This window comes from Asterias amurensis, chromosome 7 (assembly GCF_032118995.1).
Source record: "Asterias amurensis chromosome 7, ASM3211899v1".
NCBI lineage: Eukaryota > Metazoa > Echinodermata > Asteroidea > Forcipulatida > Asteriidae > Asterias > Asterias amurensis.
The window spans coordinates 24,796,914-24,808,783 of record NC_092654.1 but is presented as its reverse complement, the minus strand read 5'-3'; the positions used below and the strand labels follow the sequence as shown (position 1 = coordinate 24,808,783).

General features: G+C 42.0%; 1 pseudogene; it reads right to left on the bottom strand.

The window, feature by feature from the left end:
- Positions 1-9,833, bottom strand: part of LOC139939842 (uncharacterized) — a 10,967-nt pseudogene extending 1,134 nt beyond the window's left edge.
- Between the last annotated feature and the right edge of the window lie 2,037 nt (positions 9,834-11,870).

Below are 11,870 nucleotides of genomic sequence, written 5' to 3'. Positions count from 1 at the left end.
TTGATCTGCAGGGGGGAACGATTGAAATAGTAGGTTTTAACTTTTTTGAAATAATTTACGTTTCAAAGTGCTGTTTCAACACGATTCAAACTGTATAATGTGTAAAACTTCTGAAGCGTGTTTCCCATACGTGAATAAAGACAGCTCTCTTTCTAATAGCGTACGTATTAACTAACGTACATGGCATGTCAGCGATCGCAAGTCGATGCCTTAGGCAAGAAGAAATACTATAAGGAAGAACAACATTTTGACTAGTGACAACGGGAGGGGATGGTGGATGAGTACAGATGACTGCGGTAAGGAAAATGGCATGAGGTCCCGCTTGTGTGTGTCGCAGTCAGGTTTTTTTTACAAAGGTGGGGTAGGGGTTTGGGGAATAGGTGAGAAAGGCACGGAAATTAAGACTCTAGATAAATCGACATGAGGGGGCACTGTGCAGCTTTTTATTCATATGCACCACAATCGTGAATCTGGTGGATCGATGGTAAAATCCCCTATTTATAGACGAGCATTGGCACAACGGTATCATCGTAAATTAGCAGCTCTCTTTATTTAAACCTTTGGAGGGAAAAAGACAAACAGGAAACTACGAACAGTTAACAGATTGGGAGCAAATAAAATAATATTTTAACAAGGGAACCAAGTGATGGCCGAAATGTGGAAGAAATCGCAAACGAGGATAATTTAAGGGAATTTAATCATTAAAATGCCTGCGAAAATCTGATCCAACCGAAATCTCTAGCAGTTCAAAATCGTCTCTTGAAAGAACCCGCACGCAAGTGTGCTCAACCGATATTTAGTGACTCCTACCGGTTATATTGGTAGTAGAGTCTGTCTCCATGAGATTCTGTCCCATGTCGAACTGTATACAAACTTCTTCTGATAGCACCTTTTTTTCAGTCCGTGTTTATTTCCCACATGGGACATACATTCAACAGGGGTGGATTTCCGTAGGAGACCGGTGTCAGATGCAATATTGTGTGTCAGACATGCAATACTGTCCGCTCCGGACACTTTTGCATATGCAACCGTGTCCGGGGCTATGCAAAAACCGTCAAGTGGACATGTACATGACTGTACGTGACCTTGTGCGCCCGAAGCGACCGCACCTTTTATAGTATCTTTGGCGAGCGTGCATGCACTGAACCTACGTATTATGCAGAATACCCAACGGCCGAACATTTCCCATGTCATTCATGACATGCACTTTATAGCTAATAAAATGGCGAACGTGTTCCGTCGACCAAGGGCGTTTGATTTACTGCAAGGTCTGTTTTTCTTGGGGGCGGACACAACTAATGCAAATGTGTCCAGGCGGACACAATTGCATTATGCAGCAGCGTCCGGGAGGACACGATTGCATATGCAAAGCCGTCCGGCGAACATTATTGCATATGCAATACTGTCCTCCGGATAGTATTGCATAGAGGACATACTTGCATGTGTAGCGGTTTCAGTCTTCCGCCGTGTTCAGTTTTCCGGGACTCAGTATGGCACTAACAATTGACTATAATTTCGCTTGCTGTGCACAGGCGTCGCATGACGATTCGGAAAACTAAACATGGCGGAAAGTTGAAACCGTCACACCGGCAATGAGAATCAGTTCGTGCAACATCCGTGGTTAATGACCATCGAATAATACATACACTCTTTTCAACGGAATGGTTGGTTCAGGTGAAGATGAGGGGAATGGGTATGCAGTGTACATTGGGATCTTTACCTGTGTTAACTACAGCAGTAGTTTGTCTATCCATCCCGTATTTATTCACACCCGCACAAGTAAAGCGGGTCATATTGAACGACTTGAAGCCCGGCTCTCGGATCGTGAGCGTTGATATCATCGTCACGTGGTCTAGGGGTTTTGTCGTCAGCGTGACGTTGTTGCCAACGTCACTTCCCCGAATCAATGAGCCTCTGTATCTCCAAGACACATCTGCGTATGGGTAGCCTTGGACAAAGCAACGAAGCTCCAGAGGGAACTGGGCGTTGGAGTTGTACCAGACGTAAGGGTCAGTCTGAACTGTCACGTTAGCTGAAAACAACATGAAATAATTTCGCAAAGTTGCTGATGTTCTTGGAGAAATCGGTACAAACTCGATAATATTAACACATAAAAAACCCGCAAAGTTGACAATCATACGTCTCGCCCAAGACGATACAAAAATTAATGCCAAAGGGGGGCGGTTGTGAAAAAAGGCCGGTTCTCTTTCTTTTCCCTTTCTCGACAATTATGCATAATTAGGAAACTACTCACCATAAACATTGATGTCATGTGAGACAAAGGTGGTCCTGCCGTAGATTCTGTATCTGACTCTGCACTTGTAGGTCCCAGCTAACACGGTCTTGGAGTTCATTAGCGTCAGATTGCCATTGGGAGAAATATTGACGTCTGGGATATCGTCTCCGTTTAAATCTACCATTCCCTTCCGATAATATGATTAAAAGTAATGTATGATTGAGCAACAACAAAAAAGGGTAACAAAATAATGATATCAAACAGCTCTTGAAAATATTCCCCCGTTTTACTTCTGTGTGCAGGTGCTAGCATGGCATGCAATTCATAGTGGCTGGACGGTTACATCGACAACCCTAGTGTACTGTCCTAATGTTAACCCTAACCATAACCCTTAGCATCTAAACCTAACCCTAACCAAAGCCTTAATCCCAACCTATACCCAGCCCCAACTTTCCCTACTCCTCATGTTCTAACCATTAGCACTTCTACCCCTAGCGTGTCAATCATTGTCTTGTTCTACTCGGATTATAGTAATATGTTGTACAAACCCCAACAGCTCGGGTTTCTTAATACTCTTTTCAACACTTTGTCCACCTGACAGCGACGGGGGGGGGGGGGATTGGAATTTCGTGGGAATGGGGACGGGCATGACAATACATTAAATAGGGGCAACTTGGCAACATGGGGTTGATAATAACAATAACACATGAAAACAACGATCGGCATCTGAACTTTACTGAGTGACGTTACTCGCCGATATCGCAATATTATTATTGCAAGAGAGTATCACACAAACATCTGGCTCAACGATCCAAAAAATAGACCTGCCCAATTCCTTCGCTACAGCCTCCAAACAGTTGATGTTGCGCCCTGTACTGGTCAATAATGCAAAACAAACGAAAAAACAGCATCGCCAATCAAGATGACATCTGGGCCCAATTTCATAGGGCTGCTAAGCACAAAAATTCGCTTAGCATGAAATTTCTGCCTACTTAAAAACAGGATTACCAACCAAATTTCTACATGATTTAAGGATGAGCAAACATCAGCTGATAAACTAGCAACAAATAATAATATGCAACAAAAGGAAATTTGGTTGGTAATCATGTTATTATCAAGGAAGGAATTTTATGCTGAGCTTTTCTCTGATAAAACTTACCCGTAAGCCGATAAACTGGTTTTGTTTGTGCCAATAAATTTCGAGCCAAAGTTGGTAAGGTCCGGCACGGTCTTGCAGGACAGTGTCGTGTTCTCGCCTTGGAGAATGACCTGGTCGTGGCTGGTGATAATTTGGGCACCTGTCAAAAGACACATGGTTTTATCATTATTACTAGGAGGTACATTGCGATATGAGTTGTATGCCGTAGTGAGTGGGGAGGGGGTGTTTGTGAAGGGTAATGGGAGAAGGTCACCCTAAACCCCATGGCATGTGCTGATCAACAATTATTGCTGAAAACATAAATAAAAAAAATGGCAATTGGTATGTGCCAATGTCATCCTATTGGTTTAACCTCATCTTGATATTATTATACGCTACTTTCTGACAATGGGTCTATATTAAATTAGCATCACATTTAAAGATTCCATTAAATGTACTATGAGTTATTGGTAGTGTTACGAACCTCACATTGATCCCTGTGCCTTACTAGCGCCCTCTTTTGACCTAATAACTAATCAATGTATTGACTTGAGATCAATGTTCGATTCGATATAATCTAGAATTGCTTAGCTCTTACTTCCACAAGGACCCTCTGTCCAGTCAGCACAATTTGATGTCGGACCCTGGATCGTCCGAGGGCCAGTGCTTCTCCCACTCATGCATATTCAGTGAAGCTTTGTTTGCAACCTAGTAAACCACTCCCTCCACACACGACGCAGAACTTTGTGCTTGACCAATTGCCTGTGTACAAGAAGCAATGCCATAATGACGTGCGTAATGATAGCGCACGAACCCTAATGCCATAATGACGTGCGTAATGATAGCACACGAACCCTAATGCCATAAGGTTGCGTGCTAGTGGAAGCCATAGCCTCACGCACGTATTTGTTGTACACGAAATACAATGCCATGCCAATGTGCGTAATCATTTGTACACGAAGTGCAATGCTATGCCAATGTGCGTAATCATTTGTACACAAATACCATGCCGTGTCCTTGTACACACACTCGATTGCGTGTATTCCTTATGTAGTTGCATTTTGTACACAGGTGATTTAGCGTGCAATTCCCAATGTAATATCCTCATGCACATTCTTAATTGTACACAAGCAATGGGAAGCCCCGTCTTACTCTCAACTGTCAATCACTTTAACCTTACTACCCACAACTCCTTATTTGGGTTATCAACTAGCCATGTCCGACGACCTTCCAGCATTGCAGTCTTCAATTGGTCAAGACCCCTAATTGGCTTATGTTTAATTCATTTCTATACTCCAGCTTTCTATAAAAGCCCAGGATTTTCCTCATTCGGGGCAGAGACGGAGAATAGAGGGCATGTTATGATGTTGAGAAGTAACAACTCCAGACAATAACTCGATGTATACTCCGAGTAAATGTTCCAACCACATTCCAGATATTATGTTCCAGATATTAGTACTCCATAGACCCAGTACCTCAGTTCTCCTTTTTATGATTAGTGGCTTATAAACCGAATATTAACACTAGTGGCATTATTGCGCTACCACATCACATGTTGTAATGTCATAAGTGATTCAGCTGTGAATAAATTACCAGTTCATGTTGTCAGTAAAGTCAGACTCTTGCAACTTTATTATTGTCTTCCTCGTATGTGATAGGCCAGCACACTCGCCTCATGCGAGGAACGCAACAGTATTAATGGGACCAACTTAAACCAGTGCTTGCTAGCTTACATGCTTGCTTGTTTACTTGCTCGATTGCTTATTATAAATAAGTCGATTGATGTCCTCGAATCACGATTGTCTTCCATGCCTTTGCTGAATAAATATCCGTGTCTTTAGGTAAAAGGCAGATCTTCTAACTCAAAGTCTTCTTTTGACATTAATGATGGAATCATTAATTTCATTTTGTGGTAAAAGAAGGCCAGTTAATAAATAAAAAGGAGAGGAGTAACACATACGTTCAAGTATTGTGACCGACGTGGTTGCCACGCCCCTTCCAGGGGGCTTCATACGACAGCTGTAGCGCCCGCTATCGGACGGCCTCGTCGCCGTTATAGTCAGAATGGAAAATGTAGCGGTGTCCAAAGGGTTTGTGTCGTAATCTATGTTGTACCTAAATTCAAACGAGAAGTGCAAATACACATACATGAAAGTTAACCTTGGCTTAAACACTCTAAAGATATGTCGTTATTACTAGACACTTCTTTTAAATTTAAGTTTAGCACCCATTCACAAAAATGTGTATACCTGTTTTCGACACTCCGCCGTCCTTTCCTTGTCCCTATACATCTTTTCGGAGACTTTGTACACTTCAGACAACTTGGGAGTAATGTCATGTGATTTTTTTTTACTGCTAAAGCCTACCTGGGATTTGTATCTGGTATAATATGGTCATTGTACAACCACTTGAAATCCACTGGATCACCGAGGTAGCTTGCATCGCAGCGAAGTTTCTGATGAAGACCCTGAATGCTTTGGATACCCGATGGAGGAGTTATGCGGATATCTGCAAAGAAAAAGACAGCAAATTTAAAAATGAGCAGGGAATTGACAAAATAATTGGCATGTCCCTCTTACAAAATGTTTGTATTTTCAAGCTTGTTAATTCATATCAGTATAGCAACAGTAACGGCATCACTATCATGGGCAGCAACAACAACCGCATCGTGCATTATTACCAGCAGTGGCGACAGCATCAGCATCATCATCATCATCATCATCATCATCATCATCATCATCATCCGCAGCAGAAGCAGAAGCAGCAGCAGCAGTAACAGCAACAGCAGCAGCAACAGCAGAAGTAACCGCAACAGCAACAATAATATCATTACAATCATTAGCAGCAGCAGCAGCATCAACATCATAAGCATCATCATCATCAGCAGCAACACCAGCAGCAGCAGCAGCAGCAGCAGCAACAACAGCAACAGCAACCACAGCAGGAACCGCAGCAGCAACATCAGCATCACCATCATCATCAGCAGCAGCAGAAGCAGCAACAGCAGCAACAACCGCACTAACATCTGCGTCATCATCATCATCATCTTCATCAGCAGCAGCAGCAGCAGCAGCAGCAGCAGCAACAACATCAGCATCACCATCACCATCAACATCAGCATCATCATCAGCAGCAGAAGCAGCAGCAGCAGCAACAACAACATCATCAGCAGCAACACCAGCAGCAGCAGCAGCAGCAGCAGCAGCAGCAGCAACAGCAACAGCAACCGCAACCGCAGCAGCAACATCAGCATCACCACCATCAGCAGCAGTAGAAGCAGAAGCAGAAGCAGCAGCAGCAAAAACATCATCAGCAGCAGCATCACCATCATCATCAGCAGCAGATCATTCAGTGCACCAAACACAGTCACGTGGAACATAACAGCAGACATGATCATCAAGGGCACGCCAGCCATAGACTCAGAAGCAGCAGAAGCAGCAACAACAGCAGCAGCAGCAGAAGCAGAAGCAGCAGCAACAGCAACATCAACCGCAGCAGCATAAGCATCATCATCATCAGCAGCAGCAGAAGAAGCAGCAGCAGCTGCAGCAACAGCAACAGCAGAAGCAGCAGCAGCAGCAGAAGCAGCAGCAGCAGCAGCAGCAGCAGAAGCAACAGCAGCAGTAACAACAGCAGCATCAACAGCAGCAGCAGAATTCGATTTCGAGACCTCAGAATTATATTTTGAGGTTCCGAAATCAAGCGTTTGAAAGCACAAAACTTCGTGGGAAAAGGGTGTCTTTTTTCATTATTATCAACATCAACCGTAGCAGCAGAAGCATCAGCATCATCAGCAGCAGCAGAAGCAACAGCAGAAGCAGCAGCAACAGCAGTAGCAACAGCAGCAGCAACAACAACATCAGCATGATCATCATCAGCAGCAGCAGAAGCAGCAGAAGAAGCAGCAGCAGCAGCAACAACAGCAGCAGCAGAATTCGATTTCGAGACCTCAGAATTATATTTTGAGGTTCCGAAATCAAGCATTTGAAAGCACAAAACTTCGTGGGCAAAGGGTGTCTTTTTTTCATTATTATCTCGCAACTTCGACGGCCAATGAGTGCAATTTTTCACACTTGTTGTTTTGTGCAGATGTTGAGACACATCAATTGAGAAGACTGGTATAGACCATGTGAACTTTGTTTACAATAATTGTGACCTTGTACATTTTTTGAGTATTCTGGCAGAGGCAAGATTCTACACTGGCCCTATGGGAAAAGTGACAATGTGTCATAACTTCCACATAAAACCAAGACTTAGAAGCCATTATACACTTTCGGCGCAGAAAAAGAAAAAAAGAGTTCACAGATTTACAAATAACTAACAGGGTTTACAGAAGGTAATAGTGAAAGACTTCTCTTGAAATATTATTCAATGAAATGCTTTACTTTTCGAGAAAACATTAAAACAATTATAAATTCTCATTGTCGAGAAGTACGGATTTATTTCAAACATATGTCATGACATGGCGAAACGTGCGGAAACAAGGGTGGGTTTTCCCCGTTATTTTCTCCCGACTCCGATGACCGATTGAGCCTAAATTTTCACAGGTTTGTTATTTTTTATATCAGTTGTGATACACGAAGTAGGGCCTTTGGACAATACTGTTTACCGAAAGTGTCCAATGGCTTTAAAGTAAATGCTGGACAAGTTTTGAGATGTGCCCCCTTTCATCGTACCAAAAGTTGATAAGAATTAGCAATGTAGTCCCCATAAAATGTAAGATTTGATGTGTTCTTCCATTGAGCTGTGTGTACAAATCGTGCCTGCAGGAAGTCCAGGCTATGTGGTTCTTTTGTTAAATGTGATGTCACAAGTCACATCGTCTATACAATAGATGTTAATCGAAGACTGGTCTTTGACAATATCACCAATTAAAGTGTCCAGGGGTGGATTTCACAAAGATAGTCCTAACTTAGGACTAGTCCTATGCAATGCTAATATAGGACCAATCCTAAGTTAGGATGAGTTACTGGTCATAACTTAGGACTAGTCCTATCTCTTAGCATTGCCTAGGACTAGTTCTAAGTTAGGACTACCTTTGATATGCATTGAACTAAAAATACCACAGTGTACTGCTCATTAATTCAACTCACATGTGGACCGTTGATGAGATTGTGCTAAGCTCCAGTCAAACAGCAGCAGTGTAACCAACACTAGCAGGAAATGTGATGTGTCCTGCATTTTTGATCTATTTTGTTATCATGGGAATGGGAAGAACACAATCATTTCAACAGTTTTCTTCACACAATAGTATTTCACAAAGCTATCTATCACAAATCTGTTTTAGCAGGCTACCAATCGGAAATATCCAATGGGTAAATTAGTGTTGATAATATCACCATGCACAGTTAACCATTAGATACTCTTTGAGTTAAGTTTTTACAGTAAATATAGAGATAGTATGAAAACAGCGACTGAATTACACCAGCATCCTTTTCCTTTTTCGTTTTTAGTATCTGATTATAATTGCAAGAAGGAAGTTGTTGGTTATTCCTATTGTGAATCAATTTGATAGGAGGGCATGTAATGTCACCCTGCTTTTTCGAATCCGTAACAACGGAATGTTAAGAACAACTCAAGAAAAACTCCCTAACTCACAACTCAAAGTTGACTCAGATTCGGGTACCGGTGGGGCTAATTTACACATTTCTAAATCAGTAGGACCTGAAATCTGCTTCCAAATGACCCAGAAATGAGTCAAACTGAAATCCCCATTTTAACCAGTTTTCTTGTAATGTCAGCATGCCCGTGGGTCAGGACCCTCCTATGGGACCCTTCGGGACCTGCAGTACAGGTCAATTCTGACACATGAGTTACTAGATTGAAGAGTTTTGTCCAAACATAGTTCGTGGTCAACCCCCGTCCCTTTCATAAAGTTCCAGTCATCCTACACCCGTTATTAGATTTCTGAGCACAAATCTAAAGAAACCGACCTGCGGGGGTAAACCTTCGCAGATGGAAAGGTTAAGTCTATGACTAACTTTTCAGCATTTTGTCTCATCTGTAAAAACAACACGAAATTGTCTTTTGCATATCGGCGGAAATACATTGCGAAAAGAGGGGTGAAAAGCTTAGGTAGTTCTTTTTCTGTATCATGCAAACTAACAGAACTTGCTCCAATAGATAGCTGGCCGGAATTTTAAAGCAGAATTATTGCCCAAAAAACTTACCCAGTCTTTGACAGGCCGGTCATGTGGGTAATTAATCCAAACTACGAACCTCGCCCGTTGTGACTGTCAATGTCAGTGTACACAAAACGAAGGGCTTACTTCACGGCTATAAAAAGCTCAGACTGTCCTACGAGGAAAACACGCCCAAACAAATTGCTGATGTAACTTGGGAGAATTTGACAGTTTTACTCTTTACACCAAAGCCCCGGTGACAGCAAGAATTAAATCGTGTAACACACAGGAATGCGACTTGGATGATTGAAACTAATTTCATCTCTCAGAAGGAGCTATTTTTATTTTAACCAAGTCCCTTTTTTTAGTAGAGAAATATGAAAGGTTTGTTATGGTGGAGTGGCGACCCCTGGACAATGCGTCATATCCAAATCCCTTCCATAACGAGTTCACATCCTATACACAGTTTCAGCAATTCATATTCTATGTTATATGAGGGCTAACAACTAAACTTGGGCTATTCCCAGCGTGCTTAAAGGCAAAATACAGCTTTGGTTTGTGCATGTTTTTGGAACCGTCGATCGTTTTAACTATATATATATATGTAGAAGTGCAACAATTTTCCAAAGGTGGGCGCGTTTTTATATATATCGCCAAAAGTCCGCAACGCAACGCAGAAAAGTTATTCCCTAAGGAATACATGAGCTCGGAAACGTTCCTGCGCTAATGCTTCTCCCATTCAATTTCGGGGCATCATTGATATAGTAATAGTTTTTCCACAGCCACATAATTTCGAAGTAAAATGTTTCTCACAATGCTTTACGCATTCGAAAGCTTCTGTACTCAACTAATTTCATTGCCATTAATTTTTATGAGTCACTGATGACTAAATATAAATACATTCCCTTTAATATTCAGCATTGATCTTGCTTTATGCACCTTTCTGCAGTATGTCTTATAGCTAGAATCTTTCGCAGTCAGTCACGGTTTGTCACTACCCGTCTGCGGCAAGGAAACTTTTAAAGGGAGAGTGACAATATTTTTTACAAACGCATAACACACATCACAATCAATCTGACAGAAATCAAATGGGCTCACATAATAGAGCAGCATAAGAAAGTCACATGTGATTTATAAATTAGAGTTTATAGGCACTAGACATGTTTGGTAAATGTAACAGACAATTCCCACTTGGAGTATCCCAACATTATGCATAAAATAACAAATTATTGTGAACATTTTGACTCAAATTGTCATCGAACTTGCAAGACAATAGTGTGAATAAAAACAGACTTGTTACACAAATTGTGTGCTTTTAGATGCCCCAAAACTTCAGTCCTAGAGTCTTTTAATATTTTTGAGCGGGAAGTTTAACCTTTTTCTCTAAATAACTGTTACCTAAGAGGGAGCCGTTTCTCACAATGTTAAACTAATAATAATAATAAACAGCTCTCCATTGGAGGTTTCCGATTTTTTATGCTGACATTATTTTTTAGTAATTAGACTAGTGTCCAGTGTCTTTGAAAAAATATTTAAGTAGTCGATCAACGGCCTCCAGAGTTGCGGGGAGTGTGAATTTTGGGGAGTATTGGTTGTAAATGATACATTCATTCATCTCTTCTCAACCCAGTTGAGTGAACGAAAGATCATCTGGCGGTCATAGACGTGACACTGAACAATAAACTGACGGATATTGGCCGTCAGGCTGGTAAACGTACATCTCAGTGTCAGCCATCCGCGGGTGCCAGGGCTTGATAAACGAGTAAATTGATCACTTCGAAGCAAAAAGACCGGTTATGTGGCTCAGTAGGCCCACTGTCTGTTTTTCAAATATAATCAGGGCCCTATTTCATACAGTATACAAAATATGCTAAGCCAAACAAAATTACAAAACCCGAACAAGTTTACCAGCCACAACACCGTATCACGTGTACAATGTGTATCCTGCTTAATGTTGCTGAGCAGGGTTGTTATTAGCCTTTAGTCAAGGCGCACGCGGCACACCAGATGGCACGCACAACCCAAAATATGTAACGCACGAAAAAAAGACTATCACCGCAAGCGGCGAAGCCGCGAAGCCGCGAAGCGCCTTTACCAAATCGTTTTGGGGCCTTGTGTTTTTCTTTACATTTGCCAACGATTTTGGTGGGGGGAAATGTAATGCATAATGCATTAGCGTGGTGAGTTGCTGGCCATATAAAGGCTACATTTACTTGCATATGGCGTCACAAGAACGTTCGATGCAAATTCGTTACATTTTCTCCCACCAAAATCTATCCGGTGTGCCGCGTGCGCCTTGACTAAAGGCTAGGTTGTTATAGACCTTTTCGGAAATACCATTGCGCAAGCGCAAAATGTTGAACGAGGTGCATTG